Genomic DNA, 13,816 nt, shown 5'->3' on the forward strand with positions numbered 1-13,816 from the left:
TAGTTTATGAATTTTAATTGCTAAGTTCATCGCTGAGTTAACTCAGCACTTTTGGGATAAACTGTAAGTGGTTCGAGCCCGCGTACAGTGAGTGCACCGCTGGGACCAGGTCATAGTTGTTGTATCCTGGAGGTCAATTGCTCTGGAAACCTGTTGCACTTGGGACATTGTTTAAGGGAAGCAAATTCGATTTCAAGCTAAGTGACTCACGTCACGCCTCGACTCAAATATATAAGTTTTCTATCTCTAAAATTTAATTTCTTTTTTTGGTTCTCAATTTTAATAGTCTATTTAATTCAACCAAATATTCTAACAATCTTGAAATCAAATTGTTGAATTACATAAACTATGACTACTGTAACAGTAAATGTTTTTACTGAGTTAGCTAAATCGAACCGTTCGCTGGACAATGTTTTAAACGGTGGAAACAGAAACTGATGTTCGCATTAACTACCCTTAAAGTTTCATACATATTATCTGAATCATTTGCTATATATCCATCAAATCAAACCGAAGTAGTAGATGAAAATAATTGTAAAAACTATATTCTAAACTCTTTGTCCAACGAACTATATAACATGTATGCTTCTTATGAATTTACTAAAGACATATGGACTGCTTTAGAAAAGAAGTATATATTGGAAGATGCAGGTGCTAAGAAAAATATAATTGCTGATTTCCTTCATTATCAAATGACAGACGATAAACCTCTCACAAATCATATTCATGATTTTCAAAATCTAGCTCATGAACTGTTGACAGGAGGAATTAAGTTGGATGAAGTGTTTTTGTCAGGAGCGCTAATCGAAAAGTTACTGCCCTATTGGAAAGAACATAAGAATAGAATAAAACATAAAAAGAATGGTATTTCTTTGAAAACTACTATTGTATACATACAAATAGAGAAGACCAATAGAATCAGGGACCAAAAAGAAAATGGAAATGAGATAGATTTAAAGGTAAATCTTGTATAATCAAGTCAGAAAAACAATAAGAAAAAAGGCAGATGTCATAATTGTGGCAAACCTAGACATTATGCAAATAAATACAGGCTCAAAAAGAAGAATGCAAACAATCAATTCAAGAAAAAAGAAAATTGCTACAACTGTGGAAAGCCTGCGCATCATGTTAAAACCTATAGGCTTAAGAAATACAAAGATAAGTCGTAGGCTAATTTTATAGAAACAGGCAATGAGTCTGAAATGGTAGTAGCTGTGGTGTCAGAAGTCTTCCTTATAACAACTTGGAGTGGGTATTAGATACTGGTGCAACTAGGCACGTGTACAATGATCGTAGAATGTTTACCTTCTACCAAGTATTAGGAGATGATGAACAGGTGTTCATAGGTAATGCTAGAACGTCTCCAGTTGTAGGGAAATGGAAAGTACTTATGAAACTCACTTCTGGAAAGACTTTAATATTGAATGATGTCCTACATGTGCCTAATATTAGAAGAAACTTGGTCTGTAGGTCGCTCCTTAATAAGGCTGGTGTCAAGTTAGTATTTGATTCAGATAAGCTTGTAATAACTAAGAATAAAACTTTTGTTGGTAATGGATACTATAGTGATGATTTATTCACTGTAAATGTATCTAATGATAATAATAAGAAGACATTCAGTTTTGTTTATATCGTTGAACCCTTTTATCTATGGTATAGTAGATTAGGTCATGTGAATGTAGTGTCTTTGAAGAAAATGAAAAGATTAGGTTTATTACCTAATATATTTAATAGAGAATTTGAAAATTGTGAAACATCTGTAGAATCAAAATTCATTAGAAAATCCTTTAAACGAATAAAAAGGTCATCTGTTCTATTAGAGTTGATAAACAGTGACTTAGGTGATTTTAGAAATCACATGTCTAGAGGTGGAAAATAGATATTATATAACTTTTATAGATGATTACTCTAGGTTCACTGGAGTCTATCTGTTAAAGAACAAAGATGAAGCTTTAGATATTTTTTCTAAGTATAAAATTGAAGTTAAAAATCAGTTAAATATAAAAATTAAAAGACTTAGAACAGATAGAGGAGGTGAATAAGAATCTTCTTGATTTAGAGAGTTATGTGAAAAGAGTGGAATAGTTCACGAAACTACAGCTTCTTATACATAAGAACAAAACGGAATAATAGAACGTAAGAATAGAACTCTAAAGAAGATGATGAATGATATGTTAAATAGTTCAGGCCTACCCTCAAATATGTGGGGAGAAGAAATTCTGTCTGCTTGTAATATCCTAAATAGAATTCCTTCTAAATCTTCTGAACAAACACCTTATGAACTTTAGAAGAATCATGTTCCTATTTATAAATATATTAAAGTGTGGGAGTGTCTTGCTAAAGTAAGATTACCTGAAATTAAGAAAAGAAAGTTAGGCCCTGAAACAACTGACTGTGTATTTATAAGGTATGCACAAAACAGTGCAGCGTACAGGTTTCTAGTTTTAAAAACTAAGGATAATATTCTAGATCCTAATACAATTATAAAAGCTAGAGATGCAGAATTCTTTGAGAACGTATTCCCTATGAAATCTAAATCTATAGGAATAGAGAAAATTAATGAATCAGATATCGGGTCTACTAGTAAAAGTACTTGCGAGTAAATAGTAGAAGAGATACAACAAAGAAAAGGTACTAGAGTTAGAAGAGTAACTAACCTAGGAGATGATTTTTTCACCTTCTTAGTAGAAGATGATCCTTCAACATATATAGAAGTAATTAACTCTCCAAATGTAACAATTTGAAAGGAAGCAATAAATGATGAGTTGGAATTTATTATATTTAATAACACTTAGGAACTTGTATGCCTACCACCTGAAAACAAATCAATAGGTTGTAAATGGGTGTTTAGAAAGAAACTAAAATCAGATGAGACTATTGATAAGTTTTAGGCTAGGTTGGTAGCGAAAGGCTTTAAACAAAATGAAAGAATAGATTACTTTGATACATATTCCTCTGTAACTAGGATTACAACTATTAGGGTCTTAATAACGATAGCCTCCATATATAAACTGGTGGAACACCATATAGACGTTAAGACAGCTTTCCTAAATGAAAACTTAGAAGAAGAAATATATGTGCAGCAACCTGATGGTTATAAGATATCAGTAAAGAAAATAAAGTATGTAGACTAATTAAATCACTATATGGTTTAAAATAGACTCCTAAATAATGGCATGAAAATTTGATGGTGTTTTAAAATCAAATGGTTTTCATATAAATGATGTAGATAAATGTGTATATAGTAAAATTTCTGGAAATGATTATGTTATTATATATCTTTATGTTGATGACATGCTTATTTTTGGAACTAATATTAAATTAATTATTGCGACTAAGAAATTCTTGTCATCTAAATTTGACATGAAAGACTTAGGAGAGGCTAGTGTAATCTTGGGTATTGAAGTAATTAAGAAAGATGGTATTATTATATTATCACAATCTCACTATGTTGAGAAGTTATTAAGAAAGTTTAACCATTTTGACTGTGTACCTGTCAGTACTCCTTATGATTACAGTGTGACTCTCATGAAGAATACATAAAGTAGTATGTCTTAATTAGAGTATTCAAGAGTAATTGATAGCCTCATGTATCTAACAAACTGTACTAGACCAGACATAGCTTTTGCAATATGAAGGCTAAGTAGATATAGACATAACCCTAGAAAAGAGCATTAGAATGCCTTGTCTAAGATTTTGAGATACCTAAAGGGCAGTATGGCCTCTGGTTTACATTATAATGGTTTTCCTTCTGTACTAGAAGGATATATTGATGCTAATTGGATTATTGATTCAGATGAAATAAGATTCACTAGTGGATATGCATGTCTTCGCTTTGGGTGGAGGAGCAGTCTCTTGGAAATCTACCAAGCAAACATGTATTGCTCGGTCGACTATGGAATCCGAGTTTATTACCTTAAAAGGGGTTGGATCAGAAGCCGAGTGGCTTAGAAATCTCTTAGCTGATATACCATTGTAGGCGAAGTTTGTATCGGTCGTGTCTATTCATTGTGACTGTCAAGCAACTATTGCAAAAGCAAAGAGTAAAATATATAATGGAAAGAGTAAACATATTAGACTCAGATACAATATAGTGAAACACATGTTGCGTGATGGAGTTATATCTATTGAATTTGTGATGTCAGAAAAGAATCTGATAGATCCTTTGACCAAATGACTATATAAAAGGTTAGTCAATGATATATCGAAGGGAATGAGGCTGAATCTAATATATGAGCTGCCAGTGTCGGGAACCCAACCTATACAAGTGGAAAATCATAAGATAGGTTCAATGGGTAAACAACATGACACGAGGTAGACAATTGCACTGAGTTATATGAACCCCTTCTATGGTTTACAATGCAAGCAGCAACACAGAAGGATAAGTTTTTTAAAACTCTTAATGGATACATAGCCATATATTTGGTGGTGTATACAGTTGTTGCATACACTTAATGGAATTCACTTATATAGGTATAGAGGTGGAGGTCACTTCATATGAGAATCTAGGTAAATTCTCTAGAGCACTTATGAAATCCAGATAATGGTATATGGCTGAAACGCACTGAACCGCAGAATCACTTGTAGATGAAGAGTTGTATGAGTGGCATATATTTGTGATTTAAATTAAAAGAATTTAGGTTTAAGACTATTGTGTCACCTGATTCCTGTAGACCTCTCTTACTTACTCTAATGACGGTTCAAGTTTATGGTGACACTGGTACCATTGCACAACTATTACGCTTTAACTCGAAAGAGTTTTATTTTAAAACATATAGGGGATTGTTGTATTTTGTTTTAAAATAAATACTATTATTTTATTTTAAAATTTTAGGTTTCCCTCTACATTAGGAATTTTTTATTTTTTTTGAGTTGTGGGTTTTGTCCCACATCGGATTTGACAAAGAAATATACCTTGTATATAAGGTAGGTTTTTTGCCTTGGAGCTTGAGCCACACATGCACACACGCGCCGAGCCGAGCCGAGTCAAGCCGAGCCGAGTCCGAGTCCGAGTTGGTGTGCTTGTGCGCGACGAGACGGGCTCGGCTCGGCATGGGTATGGGTGCGGGTGCGATGCGAGTGTACTCGTGTAGGTGTGTGTGTTTGAGAACTCACGGGACTTTAGTTGCGAGAGTATACTCGTAATTACGCCTTTTTTGTTTTAAACCAGAAAGATGTGTCCATTTCGGTTGGTCGCATCTGTTGGGTTTAAGTCTAACGGACCTAACCCTTTCTAAAGAGTGCTTAATACTTCGGAGTCTATATAAGGACTTCTATTATAGTTTCAAAAATATAAAAAAATATCTCTCTTATAAAAGTCTCTCTCATACTATTTTACAAATTTTAATTGCTGAGTTCGTCTCTGATTTAACTCAACACTTTCGGGTTAAATCGCAAGTGGTTCGAGCCCTCACACAGTGAGTGCACCGCTGGGACCGAGTCATAATCATTATATTCTGGAGGTCGATTGCTCTAGAAACCTGTTGCACTTGGGACACTGTTCAAGGAGAGCAAATTCGATTTCAAGCCGAGTGACTCACGTCAGGTCTCGACTCAAATATATAAGTTTTATATCTCTAAAATTTAATTTCTTTTTTTGGTTCTCGATTTTAATAGTCTATTAATTCAACAAAATATTCCAACAAACTCAGCTGTTTGACAGTGCATACTGGCCCGGGAAGCGGATTGGTTGGTGTACCACACACCAACAATATGGCTGGTGTGGGTACGTGTCGTGCGAAGACGAGTGTTGCAACTCTTCGAGCTCCTAGTTGTACAAACGGTTGAAACGATATCAAAGTTACAGGGGCTCCAAAATGATGTATTTATTATATCCAAACCGTTCATCCATTTTGTGAGATTATTTTAAAGCATGATACCAAAAATTATTAATATCTAAAGCTTAATTAGACCACACCATAAATAACAATGGGACAATAATTCTCACCATTAAAACATTCATGGGGCTCACCATAGTGTTTATTTTCCATCCAATTTGTTCATAAGGTCACACAGACTTGGATGAAGAGGAAAAAGAAATATCATATGGATCCAAACCTTTTGTGTCCCTAAGAGGGTTTCAATGGTAGGCGTTCAATCCCCCACAACTTTTTGTTGTGTGGTCCACTTGATTTTTGGATCTGTCTTATATTTTGGTTCAAGCCTTAAGAAGACCTTGCCAAATGAAAGGACGGTTGGAATATAACACATACCTCATGATGGGACCCACAGAACTTGGTGACATCAACACACCAGCCATATAGATGTCGTACACCAGCCAATCCGCTTCCGCTGGCCTACAGCTAGGGGTGCACACGAACCGAGCTAGCTCAGTTAGCTTGCTCGACTCGACTTGAAAAAGCTTGATTCGACTCAGTTCGAAGTTGAGTTCGAGTCAAGTTGAGTTGATTTTTTGAGCTCCAAAATGAGGTCGAGCTGGCCCCAACTCTACTAGACTCGGATCGAATCTAGCTCGAATCGAACTCGGATCAAACCAGTTCTGTGACTCAATTACTTTGCTATTGATTTTGCTCACCAAGTGTTTGATGAAATGACTCAATGAAGTGTGGCTAGTGGCAAGGAAGGTATGGTTTTTATGTTGCTTAGAAGGTATTTGATAAAATACATGTAAAACCATTGCTTTTGTTTTACATTAAGTGGGATTTTGAAGGTGCAGTCCAAGTGTTTGTGGAAATGCTACAATGGCAAAGTCAGCTCGATCTTGGCTTGAACTGGCCTAAGCTGCTGACCGAACCGAGCCGAGTCGAGTTCAAGCTGAGGTCAGCTAGTGGTTGAGCCGAGTCGAGCTGAGGCCAGCTCAACTCGGTTCAATTCGATGTACACCCCTACCTGCAGCCTATTTTGAAAGTTTTGACCAGAGTATATACTATGCTATTTGAGAGCTCGGACCACCTGCATAGCTAGTCTCCAACACTTTCATGGCTTCATTAGATTAGAAAAGGCCCAGTTAACCACAAAAGTGATTTGGACCTTCAGAACATAAAAAACGAACATATCTCGCAAACTGAAATGAGCTATCGGACGTACTACATATAATTTTGGGATAGGACAAGCTACTTTAGCCACCCAACCCCACTATGTAGGGTTGCGCACTCCAAATTTGCAAAATCCCATCATATCGACAATTGAGTTTCTGCTTTAATTTCGTTTTTACTATTTCTAATAAGTTTTAATTTGAGTATAACTCTTCATCCATTGGGTTTTAGGAGTTGTGCACAATATGAAAAGTAAGATTAGGAATATATATAGCATGGTTGAGTCAAATAGGACACTTACTATTTTTGGCCGAAAACCATGAGGTCTAGTAGAAATCACGACCATTTATAAATAGTAAGATTACCATTTAGTCTATAAATAGTAAGATTACTATTTACAGTACGTCGCGATTTGTAAGAGTTGTAGTATGATTCTGAAACTTCTCCATAGGATTCGTAGTCGTATTTAAGGAGTTGTAAACTCATTTTTCATCATTAATAAAATTATTTTGAATATTTTAGAATTATTTTTATTTTTTTTCGCTCATGGATTGGAGGTTTCTATGTGAGGAGTCCACATATTCAAAACAATTAGCCCCCTGAGGAAGACAATGCTCAACCTCGTGTCCTTCCCTGTGTCAATACTGTTATCATTTCACCACCAATTGGGTGGTGTGGGCTTCACTGGATGCGGATTGGCTATTGACGTTGTCCGTATGTCCGCCCCACCATGATGTATGTGTTTCATCCATTCCATCCATCCATTTTTCCAAATCATTTTATGTGATGAGACCAATATATAATGAGGCAGATCCAAATCTCATATGGACCACATAACAGGAAATAGTGTTGATTGAACGACCACCATAAAAAACCTCGTGGGGCCTATAAAAGATTTTTATGAAGTTGATATTTGTATTTTCTTTTTCTTTTTCTTTTTTTCCTTCGTCCAAGCTTATATGACCTAATCAACAGGTTGGATGTCAAATAAACATTACTCTGGGACCTTAGGAGGTTTTTAATAGGGACATTTAATCATTACTGATTTCCTATTACATGGTCCACTTGAGATTTATATCGGCCACATTTTTGTATCAAGCGCTAAAATTGATGGACGGCTTGGATAAAACACATACATCATGGTCGGGTCACAGAGCACCAGCATGGCTACCGGGAGCGTCACTAGCCAAACCCCGTCAGGCTACACTACACAATTCGCATCCAAAGAGTACAAACTGGTCCGGATATTTACCATCTGATCATGCCCTAGTGGGGGTGGCGAACGGTGAAGTGCGAACTGATAGTGAGGTCACTGAGGTGTACTAACAAGCTAACAGGAAAACGAAAAAAAAAAACCAGTACAATTTTACCTCATGCTGCTCGTTTTCTGTACACACCTTTCTTCTGAGAAACGTTTACATGCATTCACATGCAACATTGTACTCAAATCTACACCTATTTTATTTTTATTTTTATTTTTCCTGCTAGCTTGTCACTTGGATGAAACATCTGATCCATGAAAGCTAGTGATCATAGTATACCACTTAGGGCCAAAATTGAAATTTTTAAATCAAAGTAGGCCATACATGTTTCGATTTACATCAGTGGCTGACATTGATTTCAGTGGTGTAGCCTACCTAATGGATGATGGATGATGGATTATCCTGATTCTCGCCATTCCAGATATCATTATTGCCGTTGCTGTCATTGGTACAGGCCTTTATTATTATTATTATTATTTTTTTTTTTTTTTTAAAAAGCTCGTTTGTACACCCGTATGGGCTTTTTGTTAATTTTTAGTTTGTTAGTACACCCCCACTGTCAGTTCACACTTCACTGTTAGCCACCCTCGTTGCTGTCATTGGTACCGGCTTGGATATGTAGAAGCAAGTGGCTTGTTGGTGGAAAAAAAGCCTATGTACTTTAAAAGTCTTGTGCCCGTTGCATGTGAACATTTTTTTACTGTGACCTGATTCACATGGGACTCCGTTAGAAATGTCGTTTTTCACTCTCTTTACTATTTGCATTTGCAAGTTGGATTACTTTAAATGTTTGAATATGTCTTTTCACGGTGCACTTTTACTTCATGTGGCCCACCTATGCTGGTCATCTAGAATCTAAACCGTGCAAACGGTGAATCACCTCATCTTCACCATACATTTCAAAAATCATGCTAACTCAAGATTCGATTGTCTCACATCACATGTGGAAGTCTCTGTGATAAGCATCACCCTTCCCAATATTTCCATTGTTCCCTTTGGAGAGGTCCACCTGAGCAATGGATGCTATTGGTTTTTGGAACGGATTGCGTCCTACCCGTTCGGCTCTAGCCACAAATGGGCAGTTCTGCAGGCAAGCCCACTGTGATTTATCTGTTTATCTACACTGTCTATTCATTTCTCATATCATTTTATGATATGTGCAAAAAAATGAGGTAGATCCAATGCACAAATGGGCCACATCAAATAATAAGCTTAGTTGCATTAAATGCAAGAGTCATCTATGGTGTGGTTCACTTGAGCGTTGGATCTGCCTTATTTTTGTACTCATACCTTAAAATGATATGAGAAATGGGATGGATAGCTTAGATAAATAGATAAATCACAGTAGGCCCACCCATAGAACTGCCCATTCGCGGCCAAAGACTTGCAGGTAGGACACAATCACGGAACATATGCCTGAGATGTTAGGAAAATTGATGGATTCAACCAACGAAAGACGGTTAGACCCACCCCATGAATGAAATTAAGAATGTGCGTACGTTTGGAGATGATCTTGCAGTGGGCCTTGCTTCATTCCCTTTGTTGACCAACCATCCATCAGGTCAATTGGGTTCGTCGTTGATGATCAAGCCCATTAATAATCTTGATCGGGCCCATATATGATGACCCAAATCTTCAACATGGGATGAGTGGGCACATTCATCATCTTGATAAGACTTCACAGAACAATTGAGCTCTACAAGGGATGTGATTGGTCTGATCAACTGAGCCTGTTTTCCTGAAAATTGCTAGATTAGCCTCAATGTAACGTGGCCACCATGAATTTCTGGTTCTAATCAGATCCAACGCTACTGATGGGTGACTGGTTAAGAGTATGCACAATCAGGGACGGTCTGCATTGGTCGCATCTTCCAATAGGTCCCATCTAGCAAATAGATTTTTAACCGTTGGTGTGGTCCGGCTCACTCACATTGGGGATGGTTCAAACTGGGAAATGGATTGGCTACTGACCCTGCCACTAGCCAATGGCTAGTGGTCGGTGCTCTATGGGCCCCACAATGATGTATTTGTTTCATCCATGCCGGGCGTCCACCCATTCTTCCAGATCATTTGATGGTATGTACGTAAAAATGAGGGTGATCCAAATCTCAACTCGACTGTACAGTGTTGATTGAACGCCTACCATTAAAAATTTATTGGGGGCCACAAATGTTTTGGATCAAGCTGATTTTTTTTTTTTTATTATTTTTATTTCCTTCATCCAAGTCTGTATGACCAAATCAACAGGTTTTACGTCAAATAACCATTACAGTAGGCCCTAGGAGGTTTTTAATTGCGGACATTCAATTACTACTGTTTTCCATGGTGTGGTCCAACTGAGATTTATATCTACTTCATTTTTGGAATCAAGCCCTAAAATTATCTTTCAAAATGGATCGACGGACACATACATCATGGTGGGGTTCACATAGCACCGACTACTAGACATATGGTTAGTGGCAGCGTCACTGGCCAAACCGCGACCTTCACACTTAGGCCTGCTTGGGATCTTTTCCAAATTTGGGCGTCAGATGGTGATCTGGCCCCGTTTGGCTGGATCATTGTGAAGGATTGGCCTTTACATTCCGTGGCGATGACATGTGACTTGATTTGACTCTGTTAACACCAAAATGGGGAAACGGATTGGCTACTCCACCTGCCACGAGCCCGGTGGCTGGTGGTGGGTGCTCCATGGGACCCAACATGATGTATTTGTTTTATCCATGCTGTTCATCCATTTTTAAAGATCATTTTATGACATGATCCTAAAACTGAGAGTGATATAAATCTCAGATAGACCACACCACAGGAAAAAAAATAGTGATTGGATATCCACCATTAAAATCTTCCTAAGGCCCATTGTACTGTTTATTTGACTTCCAATCTGTTGATTAGGTGATACAGCCCTAGATGAAGGAAAAAAACAAAGATCAGCTTGATCCAAAACTTTTATGGCCCCTAAAAAGTTTTTAATGGTCAACGTTCGTTTAACACTCTTTCCTGTAATGTGGCCCACTTAACATTGGTATATACCATATGTTTGGTCTCATACCTTAAAATGATATAGAAAACTAGATGGACGGCATGGATGAAACACATACATCTTGGTAGGACCCACAGAGCACCGACCACCAGCCATTGGCTGGTGGCAGGGGTAGTAGCCAATCGCCCTGGCTTGGCCATGTGGCATGCCTCAGCATTTGCTAATGAAGAAACTTCTTGTGAAAAACGAGTCACCATATATATGATCCTCAAGCCCGCGTACAGTGAGTGCACCGCTGGGACCAAGTCATAGTTATTGTATCCTGGAGGTCAATTGCTCTGAAAACCTGTTGCACTTAGGACACTGTTCAATGGGAGCAAATTCGATTTCAAGCTGAGTGACTCACGTCATATCTCGACTCAAATATATAAGTTTTCTATCTCTAAAATTTAATTTCTTTTTTTGGTTCTCAATTTAATAGTCTATTTAATTCAACCAAATATTCCAATAATCTTAAAATTGAATTGTTGAATTACATAGACTATGACTACCGTAATAGTAAATGCTTCTACTGAGTTAGCTAAAATCAAATCGTTTGCTAGACAATGTTTTAAACGGTGGAAACTGAAACTTATGTTCGCATTAACCACCCTTAAAGTTTCATACATACTATTTAAATCATTTACTGTAGATCCAGCAAATCAAACCGAAGTAGTAGATGAAAATAATTGTAAAAACTATATTTTAAACTCTTTGTCCAACGAACTATATGATATGTATGCTTCTTATGAATCTACTAAAGATATATGGACTGTTTTAGAAAAGAAGTATATATTGGAAGATGCAAGTGCTAAGAAAAATACAATTGCTAATTTCTTTCATTATCAAATGACAGACGATAAACCTGTCTCAAATCATATTCATGATTTTCAAAATCTAGCTCATGAACTGTCGATAGAAGGAATTAACTTGAATGAGGTGTTTCTGTCAGGAGCGCTAATAGAAAAGTTACTGCTCTATTGAAAAGAATATAAGAATAGAATGAAACATAAAAAAGAACGGTGTTTCTTTGGAAACCACTATTGTACACATACGAATAGAGAAGGCCAATAGAATCAGAGACCAAAAAGAAAATGGAAATAAGATAGATTCAAAGGTAAATCTTATGAAATCAAGTCAGAAAAATAATAAGAAAAAGGAAAAATGTTATAATTGTGGCAAACTTGGACATTATGCAAATGAATATAGGCTTAAAAAGAAGAATGCAAACAATCAATTCAAGAAAAAAGAAAATTGTTACAACTGTGGAAAGCCTGCGCATCATGTTAAAACCTGTAAGCTTAAGAAATACAAAGATAAGTCGCAGGCTAATCTTATAGAAACAGCAATGAGTCTGACATAGTAGTAACTGTGGTGTCAGAAGTCTTCCTTATAAACAACTTAAAGTGGGTACTAGACACTGGTGCAACTAGGCATGTGTGCAAGGATCGTAGAATGTTTACCTTCTACCAAATATTAGGAGATGATGAAGAGGTGTTCATGGGTAATGCTAGAACGTCTCCAGTTATAGGAAAATGAAAAGTACTTATGAAACTCACTTCTAGAAAGACTCTAATGTTGAATGATGTCTTACATGTGCCTGAGATTAGAAGAAACTTGGTCTCTAGGTCGCTTTTCAATAAGGCTAGTGTTAAGTTAGTATTTGATTCAGATAAGCTTGTAATGACTAAGAATGAAACTTTTGTTGGTAAGGGATACTATAGTGATGATTTATTCACTGTAAATGTATCCAATGATAATAATAAGAAGACATTCAGTTTTATTTATATCGTCTCTTTTATCTATAGTATATTAGATTAAGTCATATGAATGTAGTGTATTTGAAGAAAATGAAAAGATTAGGTTTATTACCTAATATATCTAATGAAGAATTTGAAAATTGTGAAACATGTGTATAATCAAAATTCATTAGAAAATCCTTTAAACGAATAGAAAGATCATTTGTTCTATTAGAGTTGATACACGGTGACTTAGGTGATTTTAGAAATCACATGTCTAGAGGTGGAAAATAGATATTATATAACTTTTATAGATGACTACTCTAGGTTCTTTAGAGTTTATCTTTTAAAGAACAAAGATGAAGCTTTAGATATTTTTTCTAAGTATAAAATTGAAGTTGAAAATCAATTAAATATAAAAATTAAAAGATTTAGAACAGATAAATGAGACGAATATGAATCTTCTCAATTTAGAGAATTATGTGAAAAGAGTGAAATAGTTCACGAAACTACGGCTCTTTATACACAAGAACAAAACGGAATAGCAGAACGTAAGAATAGAACTCTAAAGGGAGATGCTGCATGGTATGTTAAATAGTTCAGGCTTACCCTCAAATATGTGGGGAGAAGCAATTCTATCTGCTTGTTATATCCTAAATAGAATTCATTCTAAATTTTCTGAACAAACACCTTATGAACTTTAGAAGAATCATGTTCCTATTTATAAATATAATAAAGTGTGGGGGTGTCTTGCTAAAGTAAGATTACCTGAAACTAAGAAAAGAAAGTTAGGCCCTA

This window comes from Magnolia sinica, chromosome 19 (assembly GCF_029962835.1).
Source record: "Magnolia sinica isolate HGM2019 chromosome 19, MsV1, whole genome shotgun sequence".
Taxonomy (NCBI): domain Eukaryota; kingdom Viridiplantae; phylum Streptophyta; class Magnoliopsida; order Magnoliales; family Magnoliaceae; genus Magnolia; species Magnolia sinica.